Below are 14,597 nucleotides of genomic sequence, written 5' to 3' on the forward strand. Positions count from 1 at the left end.
TTTAGAATTTTAATAGCTAATTTCTTGAGTTCTTTTATATTTTGGAGATAAGTTCTTTGTCTGATGTGGGGTTAGTAAAGATATTTTCCGATTCAGTAGGCTGACTTTTTGTCTTATTGATTGCGTCCTTTGCTTTACAGAAGCATCTCAGTTTCAAGAGGTTCCATTTATTTATTTTTGCTCTTATTGTCTGCGCTACTGGGGTTATATTTAGGAAGTGGTCTCCTGTGCCCATGCATTGCAGGCTACTTCCAACTTTCTCTTCTATCAGGTTCAGGGTGGTTGGATTTATATTGAGGTCTTTAATCCATTTGGACTTGAGTTTTGTGCATGAAAATAGATATGGATTTATTTTCATTCTTTTACATGTTGACATTCAGTTATGCCAACATCATTTGTTGAAGACACTTCATTTTTTCCATTGTATAATTTTAGTTTCTTTGTCAAAAATCAGGTGTTCATAGGTGTATGGATTAATATCCGGGTCTTCAATTCTATTCCATTGGTCAACGTCTCTATTTTTATGCCAATACCAAGCTGTTTTCATTACTGTAGCTCTGTAATAGAGCTTGATGTCAGGGATGGTGCTGCCTCTGGAACTTCCTTTATTGTACAGGATTGTTTTGTTTACCCTGAAAAATGTCAATTCTTTCTATCCCCAAGAGATATTCAACACTATACCTCTAAATTAATCCATGATTTAACCTCAGGATTCTAGATGCATTTACTTTATTGTGATGTTTTCCTGGGTAAAATGACAGTATTTATTTATTTATTTAAAAATATACAGTCAGTGTCTATGGCCATACCACCCTGAATGCTCCCGATCTCGTCTAATCTCGGGAGCTAAGCAGGGTCAGCTCTGGTTAGTACTTGGATGGGAGACCTGAGAATACTGGGTGCTGTAGGCTGTAAAAAAATTTATATATATATATATATATATATATATATATATATATATATATATATGTAAAATAAGAGGAAGACAGTGATAGAAAATGAGGATGAGTAGAAAACATAAAGAATAACATAAGAAGAAAGGAAGGGCACCTGGAGAAAGAGAATGATGTAGAAATGGCAAGTACATAAAGCCACAAATTTTAAAAAGACTTTGGGGGCTGGAGAGATGCTTAGCAGTTAAGAGCACTTCCTGCTCTTCCCAGAGGATGGGAGTGGGTTCCCAGCCCCTCCTCAGGTGCTCAAAACAACCTGAAACTCCACCTCCGAGAGATCTTATACCCTTATACCTTTTCAGGGTATAAGATATATAGTTCTTCTACATTGGGCTGGCCTTGAACTCACAGAGATCTGCCTGCCTCTGCCTCCTGAGTGCTGGAATTAAAGGCACGTGTCTCCACTGCCCAACTTAGGTTAGTATTTTTTAAAACATGTTTTTAATTGAAAGAGAATTATATCACTTTCTTTATTCCTTCCTCTCCTTCAGTTCTTCCCAAGTTCTCTGCCTTTAACTTCCATGTCTCTCCTACTCTCAAAATAGCCTGCATTTCTTTGTTATTATTCCACACATACACACAAAGGCACAAACACACACACATGCACATGCATGCACGTGTGCGCTCACACACACACATACACACATACACACAAATAAAAACAAATCTTAAGCAAGAGACTTTATCCTCTAAAATTTTCAGCATAAACACTGAGCTCTCTGAATGACTTAAAATGAGATAAATCTTGATTATTTTATTGATATTATTGATATTACATACCAAATATTGTCATTAATTTTTCTAAATAATTTTTTAAATAAGAAATAATGCCAAGTACTTTTAAACACATATTCTTTGATCCTCAACCCAATAGAGGTCATTTAACTGTGTTGAGCACTCCAGTAACATACATATATGTACATGTGAATATATGAGTGTAGGTAAAATTGGGTGGTCACTATTTTCAACTCATTTATATGAAATATAAATCTCTAAATATAAATAGGCAGGTATGTGGATCACATACCTACTGCTCCAACTAAAAGGAAAATAGGATAAGGTCTCGGGACTTCTCTGAGCAATTCAACATATTTTTATTGAGCCCTTACTTTGTACCTAATATTTCCTCTTAGTACTTACATGCATCCTATGTGTGAGTGAGTTCATAATATTTGACAGAAATACAACATACAGAACATGCACAATGGAGAACAGTCAGGTGTTGTCAGTATAATATGGACAGTTAAAAGCTGCACAAAGTCTGAACGGGTAGAATAATTTAGAAATGCTCTATGGAAGACTACCTTCCCTACATCATCTATGTTTAGTAACCATGGTGAAAGCTCTCATTCATTAGAAACTTTAGACAGCCAATGTTCATATGAGAAATGAAAGTGGACCAAGTGAGGAAAGGCCTGAAGAAGGCACATGTCCTGGTTAGTTTTTTTGCCAGCTTGACACAAACTAGAGTCATTTGAGAAGCAGGAAGCCAAATTGAGAAAATGTCCCCACTAGACTGGGTTTGGGGAGCACCTGTTTGATTATTGATTAATGCACGAGGGTACAGCTTATTGTGGGTGATGCCACCCCTGACCCAGTGGTCCTAAGTTGTATAAGGTAAACCAAGCAAGCTATGATGAACAAGCCAGTAAGCAGAGTTCCTCATGGCTTCTGCTTCAGTTCCTGCTTCCACATTCCTGCCCTGAGTTCCTATGCCCTAACTTGGAATGTGACTTAAGAGTTGTCAGAAGAACAACTCCCCAAGTTTCTCCCCAAGTTGCTTTTGATTATCATGTTTAATCACAAGAATAGAAACCAAACGAAACAGTAAGAAATACAAAACTAGATTGATATACAAATAGCAGAATCATGGAGATTTAGATCTGAGTTTGATTTTGTGCCACAAGAAAGCTGGGTTTTCTAACAGAAGACTGTCAAGTATGTGATCTGTGACTTTAGTATGTGTATATGAGAAGCACAATATGAAATTTTACCACAGTCTCTATGTAATCTATAGAGGCCCATTCAGAAATGCAATATTCAAAAGGATAGAAATGTTACTCAAAAGAGTGGAGATGGAAAATAAATCTTCATAGACAAAGCTGGCAGACTATCTGAGAAGACTTGATGAGTCAGTGTATGTTGCTCTTGTTCTTTTCCATTCAAGAGCAAGGCCATGATCTTTATGCTGATGTGTTTATTCAATGAATTATCCTCCAATGAATCAATGAATGATCCTTCACCCTCTTGTCTGAGGAGTTATCTATAAAGCCACCCACAGAAAATAAGTGCTCATGGGATACTCTGATGGCACTTGTCTTTGATGACCTTTGGTATGGAGCAGACCCACCAATATAAACATAATCATAATATTTGGTCTTCCTCAACTTGCGAGATGCTGCTGTTTTCATGTTATTTTCCTTCTGAGAAATGGTGAACTATAGTTGCTGATGTTATAATAATGTTGGTATTTATTTTCTGCTTCAAAATAGTATAAAAAATGTCAAAGGTATTTATACATTGATCAAATATTTGACTGCCTTACCTACTCTAGCAGCAAGTATGTATACATAATTATATATCATATGGAGAGAGATAATAAATAAAATGTGGTCAAGAATACAGTGTGCTGCATATTGAAATATTTTAAGGATAAATACATAACAGATATAGAAAAAGATAAATGGGTGAAATTTTAGTAGAAACTATAATTTTAAAATAGATTGCCAGAGAAAGACTTAAGAAAAAGGTAATATTTAAGCATAACCTGAGGAATGAGAAAAGAAGCGATTACAGGGATAGGGAGCAAGATGAGCAGCTAGGAAAGGCAAGGCTGCTGGAGATCATGGGAAGCCATGTTCATAAAGTAGGCATCACAGAGAGCCTCCAGAGAGACAAAGATACAGTAAAAAGGAAGCGCACACAGTGTTGCATGTCCTTGTGATGACCTTGTCTTTACTTTTGATATGGTAGAATTCAAGTAATTATGCTGGGTAGTGGTGGCACATGCCTTTAAACCCAGCACTCATGAGAAGGAGGTATGTAGATATCTGAGTTTTGAGGCCAGCTTGGTCTACAGAACAAGTTCCAGAACAGCCAGGGCTGTATCAGAGAAACTCTGTATCAAAAAATAGTTCAAGTAATTGTGATCAGAGAGGTACAATTGGAAGTTTATGACTGAATTATTCCAGAGACATGGGGCAGCATCAAGGAGGAAGCAGAGGACACAAACATTGCAATAACCAAGAGACAATAGTGGCATGATTTGCAGCTAGGAATGCTGGGAATGGTGAGACATAGTGGTGGCTTGGTAGGTTGGTAACTGAGAATCATGTGAGACATACTTGGATTCTTGGCTTTCCCGTCAAATTTTTATCTTATATGTAGGATAAAATCCCTAAAATCCTTTTAAATGCTTTAAAGAAAGAAAAATCCGAAGGGGTTTATCAGTATTAATCAACTTTACACTAAAGAAATATTTGAAAAAAATCAATTTCAGAGGTGAGAGATGTATGGCTGGTTAATAGTAGTAGAAAACAGTCGTTGCTGTCATATGTTGGATTCATTACATACCACATACCAGGCAAAGTACTTTGCATGCCTTTCTCACTTTGAGTCCCAAAACAAATTCATGATCATTGCTGCTATTGCCCCATTTCATAGAGAAGGAAAACAACAAAGACCATCTAGAAAGATTGAACTGTTCAAGAACCACAGCTTGGATTGCACGATGATCTGACTTTTGTTAGAAACCAAGTTCTAAACCAACAATTTAAATAAAAGCTGTCCTGTATTTAAATTTGTTCTATAAAGGCTATTTATAGTATCAAGTACACTGCAGGCCACTGTTTCTCATGCCATGGCCTCACACCACCAGTATGCTCAAAGCTCAGATTCCAATCTAAGTAATTTTCTACTGTATCCAGTTCTTCATCTCATTTTATCCCAGAACCCACCATCTGTAGGTGGGGTTTCCTATGTCTCAGCAGCTGCTCTCAAATAACCATTGAGAGACTTATTAATTATAAATGTTTGGCTGGTAGCTCAGAATGGTTACTAACTCATATTTTAAATTAACCCCTATTTCTTATCTACTTTCTGCCATGTGGCTACCTTCTTTCAACACTTCATCTTGCTTATCCCCTCATCTTTCACAACTCCTGAGGCTCTGCCCTTCTTCCTAACAGCATCCTCCACCTGGTTATCCTACCTATAACTCCTACCTAGTTATTAGCCAGTCAACTCTTTTATTAAACCAATCAGAAAACACATTGGCCAAGACACATCTTCAGTACGTACAAAAAGATTATTCCATAACATTTCGCTCTTGTGTTTAATTAAAAAAGGTTTTAACATTAACATAGTAAAACTATATATAACACAGACCTTGAAAGAATGGTACTCAAGTTCATATGGGAAAGTAAAAAACCCAGGATAGCCAAAACAATCCTGTACAATAAAAGAACTTCTGGAGGCATCACAATCCCTGACTTCAAACTCTACTACAGAGCTACAGTACTGAAAACAGCCTAGTATTGGCATAAGAACAGACAGGAGGACCAATAGAACCGAATAGAAAACCCGGATATTAATCCACACACCTTCGAACACATGGTTTTTGATGAAGAAGGAAAAAATATCAAATGGAAAAAGCATATTTAACAAGTGGTGCTGTATAACTGGATATCAACATCTAGAATAATGAAAATAGATCCATATCTATCACCATGCACAAAACTTAAGTCCAAATGGATCAAAGACCTCAACATAAAGCCAACCACACTGAACTTATAGAGAAAAAGTGCTAAGTACACTGAAATGCATTGGCATAGGAGACCACCTCCTATATATAACCCCAGCATCACAGACACAGAGAGAAATAATCAATAAATGGGACCACCTGAAACTGAAAAGCTTCTGTAAAGCAAAGGACATGGTCAACAATACAAAACGACAGCCTACAGAATGGGAAAAGATCTTCACAAATCCCACATCAGACAGAGGTCTGATCTACAAAATATACAAAGAACTCAAGAAATTGGTCATCAAAAGAACATAGCCAACAGGATAAAATGACAGCCTAAAGAAGGGGAAAAGATCTTCCCTAATCCCACATCAGACAGAGGTCTGATCTCCAAAATATACAAAGAACCCAAGAAATTGGTCATCAAAAGAACACATAATCCAATAAAAATATGGAGTATAGACCAAAACAGAGAACTCTCAACAGAGGAATCTAAAATGGCTGAAAGACACTTAAGGAAATATTCAACATCCTTATTCATCAGAGAAATGCAAATCAAAACAACTAGAGAGTCCATCTTACACCTGTAAGAATGACCAAGATCAAAAACACTGATGACAACTTATGCTGGAGAGGTAGTGGGGTAAAGGGAACACTTTTGCATTGTACTGGTGGGAAAGCAAGCTGGTACAGCCCCTTTGGATGTCAGTGTGGCAATTTCTCAGAAAATTAGGAAACAACCTTCCTTAAGACCCAGTAATACCACTTTTGGGTATATATCCAAAGAATGCTCAATTGTGGTACAAGGACATGTGCTCAACTATGTTCATAGCAGCATTTTTTGTCATAGCCAGAACCTGAAAATAACCTAAATGCCCCACAACCAAAGAATAGATAAGGAAAATGTGGTATACTTCCAAAATGGAGTACTACACAGCAGAAAAAAAAACAACATCTTGAATTTTACAAGAAAATGGATGGAGCTAGAAAGCATTATTTTGAGTGAGGTAACCCAGACACAGAAAGACAATTATCACATCTACTCACTCATAGGTGGTTTTTAACCATAAAGCAAAGAAAACCAGCCTACAAATCACAATCCCATAGAACTTAGACAACAATGAGAACACTAAGAGAGACTTACATAGATCTAATCTACATGGGAAGTAGAAAAAGACAAGAACTCCTGAGTAAATTGGGAGCATGGGGACCTTGGAGGGAGGTTGAAGGGGGAGGGGAGAGAAAGGGAGGGAGCAGAGAAAAATGTATAGCTCAATAAAAATCAATAAAATATGAAAAAACTATACATAACAAAAACAAGTAAAAATTACAGTTACAATATCCATTCCATTGGTGTTTTGCAAAATTAGAGAAAATACTCTATTATCTATCTTATCTTTGTGAATCTAAAGTTTTATATCTAATTTACTCTTTATTATAACTAAGGAAAACTGTAAGATTATTTAGTCTTTAACTTCTACAAAGACACCAGAGGGGTATAATGTTACATAAGGACAGGGACATCTGCCTGTCTGGACAGTTAACCAAAGTTCCTCCGTAACACTGAGGCAATCATCTTTAGCCTACAAGCCTAGACTATGTGACAGACTTTTCTTCAAAGTAGGAACTTTTGAAGAACTCTTGTTCCTTGTTTGGCAAAGTTTGGCAGTCACTTTTCTTTGTGTCCTGTTCATCAAGTTTGGACAGCAACAACTAATTGAAGTTTATTCATCAGCACTAAACAAGATTATTTTTAATAATTAATTAAAATAGTTAATTCACTTTGGGTCTACATTCTTATCAATACAAAGCAAAATATATAATTTATGATTTCAAGAATTGAATCATTTTTATAGTTTTAATTAAAGCATAATTACATCAGTTTCCACTTTTTCTTTCATCTAACTCCTTCTGTACTTTCCTGATAACCCCTTTTTCACTGATTACTGTTACATACACACATATTATGTGTGTGTGTATATATATATATGTATATATGTGTGTATGTGTATTTATATTATATTTGCATGTGTGCATGTATGTATTTAAGTCTGGTTTTGTTTTTTTGTGTATGTGGTTTCAAAACTGACTACTTTGTGTTAGGTAACCAGATAGGGGTCTCATTCCTGAGAAAGGCTAATTCTTCCTCAGCAGTAACTTGTATACTTTATCTAGGGGATTCCCCCACATCATCATGTCTATTAATATTATCATTGCCATGGTCATGCTTATATACCCATTTCTAGGGGAGACAGACTTATAGCAGAGTTCCTGCTATTCTCCCTTTTACAGTCTTCCCACTTTCTTTTCAGGGATATTCCCCAAGCACATTCAGTAACTGTGATGCAGATGTATCTACTGGGCTGGGGTCTCACAACTTCATGATCTCAGCATTGTATCCAGTTGTGGTTTCCTAAATTAGTTTCTGTTTGCCATATAGAGAAGCTTCTTTGACTGGATGTGGTAACTACACTTTTGTGTGAGTAGATACATTCTAAATCTTATAATTATGTAAAGGGTCTTTTAAAATGATAAAGTTTTGGCCTGTGTAGGATGATTTAGTGATACCAGGCACCAGTTCAGTCTCAATCAGCTTCAGAGGAATTTTTCTCCTTCTTCAGTATTCCCAAAGTCATTCCTGGTTTCTAAGATCAAAACAATTTATTATTTCACCCTGTGTTAGAACTTTGGAAACCAAAGAGATGTACTAGACTTCCTTTAAATGTATTTAGTAACCCCTGTCAAGATTTATTCAGCATCTCTTTGTTATGATGACTCCTCCTGATTCACATAATGTGCTGGGTGATTCGCATCAGTGATTGTGAAATATCTCCTCTATTACTTAAGTTATTTTAATAATGATTCAAAAGATGGCTAGACATGGTGTTTGAGAATGCACAAGTGGTTTTATAAACCTTAAAACTTATGTCTATAGATAGAGGTAATGTACACATGCATATAAGGTATAGATACATATTTGCATCTGTGATGGAAAAAAACATATTTTATTTGCACTAAATATTTCAACCACTAAGTTCTATGGTGATAAATACATCCAGTTAAAAATATAAAAATAATTATTTTAATTAATTAATTTGTTTACTTTATTGCACAAATGTATTGTCTGTGTGTATGTCTGTGCACCACATGTGTGTCTGCTATAGGGAGGCCAGAAGAGAGTATGGGGTGCTTTGGAACTAAATTTATAGCTGCTGTGAGTCCTCATGTAGATTCCAGGACGATCAGCCAATGCTCTTAGCCCTAAGCCATGTCTCCATGCCTTACAAACACAATGATTTTAGGGGCTGGAGAAATGGCTCAGGGGTTAAGAGCACTGGCTGTTCTTCCTGAGGTCCTGAGTTCAATTCCCAGTCAACAACATGGTGGCTCACAACCATCTGTAATAAGATCTGGCGCCCTCTTCTGGCATGCCAGGCATACTTGGAGGCAGAATGTTTTATACATAATAAATAAGTCTTTAAGAAAAAAAAAAGTAAAACCTAAAAAAAAACCAATGATTTTAAAACAATGCCAAGAAATGTTTCTGTTTAGCAAGTGCATATTATATACTTAGTTTCAAATCAAGTATTTTATATTTGTCATGTCTGTTAAAGTTCCACAGCATTCGGAGTCAGATCCTATGGTTCAGACTGGATACAAAGCTAATGTGTCACTAATCAGTTTCCTATGAAAGCAAAGCCACCCGAATCAACATAGAAGTACAAGCAACCCATGTCCAAGGACAGGGAAAGCAGAGAGCATCCTCTGCCTCTACAAGGTACACTTGAACTACAAATCCTTGTTTTTCGCTTATAACTCAGGAAAACAAGCTACCTCCTGGTGTAAGGGTGGAGAATGAAGGAAAATGTAAAACAATGAAGCAAACATAACCAGTAAGGAGAGACTGACTGACTCAGTGTCTCTTTGCTTCCTGTAAGTCCTGATTTTCCCTAAGTGCCACTGACTTCTGTTCCCTCGAGGTCTGAGGTTAACTAACTAGTGAAGCTAAAAGCATTTTTAGCTGCTATCTAGATGTCATTTAACAAATGAAGATTATCAGGCACAATGTGCTTAAAGCCATAAGTACAACAAAGGCGTGGCAAGCATTTTATAAAAACCATCCTAAGTTCCTGTGTTTTCTATGGTACCTGCCTAAGTCGTGTGTCCTACTCTCCAGAAACATTCCCATTCTAAACTTAACCTTGACGTTATCAACACGCATGTATTCTGTCGAGGTAATGATATATGGGTCCATGTGTATGTATATGATGGCATCCTGGAAAGGAGCCCATGTGCCCTAGGCTGTAGTTATGACTGTAAGACTTGCTGATCCAAGTCTGGTGTGAGGATAGATGCTGTATTCCTAGCGTTTTGGTAGTGGAGGTCAAGAGTTCAAGATTACCCTCAACTACATCAGGAATTTGAACCCAGCCTGAGCTACATAGGACCCTATCTCAATAATAATAATAATAATAATAATAATAATAAAGAAATGTTGATTCTCTCTTGTCATCTATATTGTAAAAAGAGACAGACATCTGAAGAGTGGCGTGAAAAATTCATTGTTTTCAAACATTAAAGAAGCTAAACACAGTACCAATTTGTTCTACCTATGGCAATAGACAATCTTAGGAAAATATATATTCCAGCACGTAAGAACATCTTTGTAAGACCTACACTCAATACAGAAAGCAGGGCAAAGCATGCAATGCTTTCTTCTCTAGCTTTATCTTACTTGCTTTCATTTTAAGGTGGACTAAAAAGCAAACCTAAACGGAGCTGTGCCAGCATGTAGCCCTTCTTAGCTTCTCAAGTCATGGTCTCCTGAGCAGGAGAGCTGCAAATTGTTTGTCAATTGATTTCTTTCTTGGTTTTACGACCACCGCTAAGTTTTCTACTTTCCAGATACACTTCCTCAGTTTCCTTTTCCTTTTCTTAAACACTGTCTGTGAACATTTCCTGAGTGTCTGCAGTCTCCCAGGCTCAGTGTTGAACATGAAGAAACTGCCACTGCCTTTGAAGAACTCAAAGAGTGGAGTAAGACAAACGCATGCCGTGAAATAACTTTTTGATGGTGTGTAAACATTACATTGGAAGTGTTTATCTTTAAAGTGGCATTGGCTTTTTTCCCAAACCACCACATCTCACATTGCCACAAAAGGACTCAGAGCCTTTGAAAAAAAACGCAGCTATCGATAATGATGAGTCTGAAGATGCGAGACATAGTGTATGAGAACGGATGTAGGTGGTTTTGTTAGCACCATGTGGTTATGTGGGACACGCATGTTGAACAGAGGCAGAGCCGTTTCTTCTAAAACTTCCTTTTGCAGCTTGCGGATGTAAGTGAGGCTCTGTGGAAGTCTTTGCTTCCGGAATAAGAAGTCTGACTAACAAGCAGAGCTCCATGCTGCTCATTTCAGCAGTAGGTTACTTTTCTTAGGGCAATATATAAAAATGCAGCAAAGGAACTTGGGTCAACCACATTAACGAGGGCATTTCTGTAGCCTGTGTCAGGGATTCTGTCTGCTAAAATTTTAAAGGCATAAGTCAAAAGATGTTGGCTTACATGAATAGAATCTCTCAGCATGTAAGATCAAAATCATGTGACTGAAAAAAATGACTAAGAAGCTTTTATTAAAGTTAAATTCCCAAAGTTATTCTACACAGAATTATATGTTAAATAATACTGTTTGCATAGTGCTATTTTAGATATTTAGATGAAAATAGAGAGAAAATGTGCATCCAATCCTTAGAGAATTTTCAACCAGTTAGCAAAGTAACCTTTAAAATCAATAGGAATAAATGAACTGGCAAAAAGGCAGGTCAGTGGCGAGAAGGGCTGATAACCAGAGATCTGTGTGGAGTTGGGGAACAGTACAAAGAGTTTGAGTGATACAGAAAGACACTGCTCTTGATTGAGATTAGAAAGAGAAGCAGATAGTGAGAGTTGTGTGAATGAGGAACGACAGGAGCAGAGGCACTGTGAAGCAAATGCTGTAGGAAACAGGTGGAACTCACTTGACTGTAGAGAGGTGATCTGGAGAGGAGGGAGGGCTTCAGGAGGTAGTTCAGATTGAATCAAAACACAACATTGGCACAAAATCAAGGGGCTCACACCTCCTCCAAAAGATCAGAGTGGGCCACAAGACAAGTGCCACCAGCACAATGTGGTACAAGCCTGAAGGCTGCATACAGGGGATGGACCAGGAGTTAGAATTAGTATGGGAACTTTGGGGAAAATAAATGAGTTCCATTAGACCAAAAACAGCATTTCTTCAAATAAATACATTTGGTAAATACATTGATCAATACTTATTAGGATTTGAAGACTGTATAAACTGTATTTCACTATATACTAAGACAAATTTATTATGACCACCGACTGTAATAAGTTAATTCTTTCAGAACTTTCTTGTTTTCAAGTGAGAATTTTCCTCACCTCTTTTCAGAATCCATGCCTTCCTCCAGTTCCTCTTTTTGATTTCTTGAAACCATAAGAAGAAAAGGACATCCCTGTAAACAGTGCTGTCTCCAATAGTATTGTTCAATTACATTTTATTTATTTAATGTGTGTGTGTGAGACAGAGACAGAGAGAGAGAGAGAGAGAGAGAGAGAGAGAGAGAGAGAGAGAGAGAGAGAGAGAGAGAGAGAGAGAGGTCCATGCATGTGGAGATAAGAGAACTTGCATCCCAGATATCAAATTCAGGACCTTTAGCTTTTCAGCAGGTACCTTACCCATGGTGCCTTCTCACACAACCACAATGACATTCTTTTGTAGGATTTCAGCACACTCACCATTTGGGAGAGGCTCTCAGCTGGTGGGCTACCGGGTGAGGGCATGGTGTTTGCATTGCACTACTTCTATGCATTGCCACAAAAACTCAATCAACTAAGATGGATCAATGTCAGTCAGGATGAGTATGATCAATTTTGTTTCTTCAGTGTTACCTCTTTGGGACCATAGAGTACCAAAATTCACCCTTCTAGGTTTTTAAAACTGTGTAATTGGAGAATTGAGTGACTTGCTACTGATTTGGACTTACTGTATAGATACTGCGATGATATCGAGATAAAGGGCTCAGGCAGCTGCTAGCAGGTTCAGCTCCTAACCTGAGTATGATTAGAGACAATCAAATAAATGTTGTCTATTCATAATTTAGTCTGAGATGACTTCAAAGCACTCAGAATGCTGACACGTATTCGGGACATAACAGAGGGTTCATCTTTGCATCATCACTGGACACCTGGTCACCAAGGTCAAGTACAACATGATGCTGTCCTGCTTTTTTCTACCTAGCCCTGGACTAAACTGTCTCGCAGACTATTTCTTCAGATCTTACTCTTGTCGACTAAACAGGCAGAGGTTCACTAGAATCATCTGTGAGGATTTCAATACTGAGTTACATGATCTCATCTACCTCGTGATCCAGAGCATTTATTAATTTTTAATACTAAACAAACACAATTTTTAACACTAAACCATCCAAAGAAAAAACCCACAAATAATACATTTCAATCCTCAGTAATACCAATTTATAACATGAAAGTGATTGTCCATTGCCAAGAGTGTCCATGAAGCTGTGTACACATGTGTAGATGCCACATGTTAACACCAAGTATGTTACTGGATCACACCCAGCTTTAGTTTTCCAGGCAAGGTCTCTGAGCCTGGACCTCACCAATTCAGCTATGCCTGGTGGCCAATGATCTCATGAGAACTGCCTTGTTTCTGCAACCGCCAGGTCCCTGCAGCATGGGGTCACACATGCGTGTTGCTGGGACTGCCTTCTACATAGGACTGGGCAATCAAAACTTAAGAATTAATGTTCACATGGAAGTTATTTACTAACTGAGATATCTCCTTGGTCCCAGTTTATAACCCTTTTTAACAAAATGCAGAATAATTAATCAAAAGGATCCTGTAGGATACTTCCGTATTTCCTAAAAGACAAGTTCAAACATTTTTCTAAAATTAACAAAATTTACCAAATTAAACCAAACACAAAAACAAGTACATGTTTTGTCCCATAATTTAAGTATTTTAATAAAACATTTTTCCTGGGACCATAAAATCTAAAAAAAAAATATTATAATCAGAAACTTAGTGATTCCTACAAGATTTTTATGAGACATTATAAAACTATTTTATTTCAAAACAAGATATTATATATATATTTATATATATTATACATATTACTGCAATAAGCATGCAGCAATCCTGTTTGAATGGTATGCTGACAACATGGGAACGAAACAGTGGTTTTATCCTTACACCACCACTATAAGTGTAGACCTAGCACCAGTCTTAGGGGACAGTCAATGTGAAGTTCTCACACTCAGGTGAAGCTGCCACCCAGGCAGCTAGATGGACTTCTCTGGGACAACACATTATGTATGCACAACATAAAAACAAAGCACTTGGCCACTCAGATCTGTATGCCATCATAAATATTAGTTTTCTTGTTCCTACTGTTATGCTTTTGATCCAAAGGTTAAGCCCTGCCAGAGGAATCCTGGGGATATAGAAGGAGTTTCTTCCTGAAGAATAGTGCTTCAACTGCTACTCAAAGGACTGACTGCAATACCTTCAGTCCATAGCATACTCTTAAGTATGTTATCACATTATTAAGTAATTAAGTTATTAATTAATCACATAGTGGGCTTTCAAAAACATACTCCAAGCATGTTCAATACCTGAGACAGTAAATATGAAGCCCTTTCCTTAATTCTGCAGAAACAGAAAATTCCAGTATGGTTAGATTTTCTAATCCTGTATTTACAGCTACAAACAACTAAGCAAATGCTGAGATGAGATGATATATGGACCCTGTCACATACTTTTATGTCACCTGGAAGTAGACATGGACCATAAAGCAGCATAAATTTCAACACTATCATG

At 37.2% G+C, this 14,597-nt stretch overlaps 1 pseudogene; it reads left to right on the forward strand.

Annotated features, from left to right (window-relative positions):
• Positions 1-795: 795 nt before the first annotated feature.
• LOC119799580 lies at positions 796-911 on the forward strand (annotated as a pseudogene).
• The last annotated feature ends 13,686 nt before the right edge of the window (positions 912-14,597 follow it).

This window comes from Arvicola amphibius, chromosome 12 (genome assembly GCF_903992535.2).
Source record: "Arvicola amphibius chromosome 12, mArvAmp1.2, whole genome shotgun sequence".
Lineage (NCBI taxonomy): Eukaryota > Metazoa > Chordata > Mammalia > Rodentia > Cricetidae > Arvicola > Arvicola amphibius.